The sequence below is a fragment of the Bos taurus genome, chromosome 26 (assembly GCF_002263795.3).
Source record: "Bos taurus isolate L1 Dominette 01449 registration number 42190680 breed Hereford chromosome 26, ARS-UCD2.0, whole genome shotgun sequence".
In the NCBI taxonomy this organism is placed as follows: domain Eukaryota; kingdom Metazoa; phylum Chordata; class Mammalia; order Artiodactyla; family Bovidae; genus Bos; species Bos taurus.
The window spans coordinates 29,078,337-29,079,872 of NC_037353.1; the positions used below are offsets into that span (position 1 = coordinate 29,078,337).

The 1,536-nt window shown below is 49.0% G+C and overlaps 1 pseudogene; it reads left to right on the plus strand.

Moving 5' to 3' along the window:
- Positions 1–520: 520 nt before the first annotated feature.
- LOC100847703 (charged multivesicular body protein 4B pseudogene) lies at positions 521–1,232 on the plus strand (annotated as a pseudogene).
- The last annotated feature ends 304 nt before the right edge of the window (positions 1,233–1,536 follow it).

A 1,536-nucleotide genomic window follows, 5' to 3' on the forward strand; every position in this document is an offset into this window, starting at 1 on the left:
CTCATGTGAAGAGTTGACTCATTGGAATAGACTCTGATGCTGGGAGGGATTGGGGGCAGGAGGAGAAGGGGATGACAGAGGATGAGATGGCTGGTTGGCATCATTGACTCATGGACGTGTGTCTGAGTGAACTCCAGGAATTGGTGATGGACAGGGAGGCCTGCCGTGCTGGCATTCATGGGGTCACAAAGAGTCAGACACAACTGAGCGACTGAACTGAACTGAGAGCAATGTATAATGGGGTTGATTAAAAGTTATTTTCACTAATTATATTATTTGTATACTTGTCCTTCTCATTTTCCTCCATTCCTTTCTATTTCAGGGTTTGTCTCTCCTCTATCCTCCTAAAATACAGACTCCAAAAGCTAAGGACTGTGGGTGTCTTCCCTGCCCTGCACTTTGCACAGTTCCTGTATATGATAGATGCCCAACACATGTGAATTGAATTAGCATAATAAAGCGAGAGAGAAAGCTCAATGGAAATTGTGGAATCAAAAATGCAGATTTAGTGGCTGATTGAAAAAAAAATTGTCGCACGCTGTCAACAATCGAGTTCCAGCGAGAGGCCCTGGAGAATGCCAACACCAACACCGAGGTGCTCAAGAACATGGGCTATGCCGCCAAGGCCATGAAGGCTGCCCACGACAACATGGACATCGACAAAGTTGATGAGTTAATGCAGGACATTGCTGACCAGCAGGAACTTGCAGAAGAGATTTCAACAGCTATTTCAAAACCCGTAGGGTTTGGAGAAGAGTTTGACGAGGATGAGCTCATGGCAGAATTAGAAGAACTAGAACAGGAGGAACTAGATAAGAATTTGCTGGAAATCAGTGGACCGGAAACAGTCCCTCTACCGAGTGTTCCCTCTATATCCCTACCATCAAAACCCGCCAAGAAGAAGGAAGAAGAAGACGACGACATGAAGGAATTAGAGACCTGGGCTGGAACCATTTAACCGGTCCAGTGCGGGCTGAGCCCAGACAGACTCTGGTGGCCTGCGCAGCGGGCAGGCGCGTGCGTGTGCGGGGCAGGCCGGAGGTGGTGCAGGCAGGTTCCATCGCTCTCAAATCTCCCTCCAAAGCAGTAGGGCCGCATCACTGCTCACTCCGCATAGCATGGTCTGCACCCAGCGGGACAGGTGGGCGGGAGGGGGTGGGGTGGGGTGAGGGGAGGTGCCTGCTGTTTATAATGTTGAATTTCTGTAAAATAAACTGTATTTGCAAATCCAACATTGAGCTTCTGGACTACGCTAACTCCACTGCTGAACCTCAATGGCAAGGGTCGACCGTTTGCAGTCAGAATGACCTGAAAATGTAGCCTCTGTCCTTCTAAGTCAGCTGACTTGTCGCACATCTCTTTGTAGGACGTGTATGGTACTGGCAGAAGAGTCGTTTTTTAAAAGCCATAGGCTTTTCCTTGTCCTTAGCTGTAATAATGCATCTATTTTGGTTTCCTCGAGAGCTGTATTTCTGTCCATCACCTGTGTACTGGCCCCTGTGTTCCCCACCCTGGCCCACTCCTCACTCCCACCCC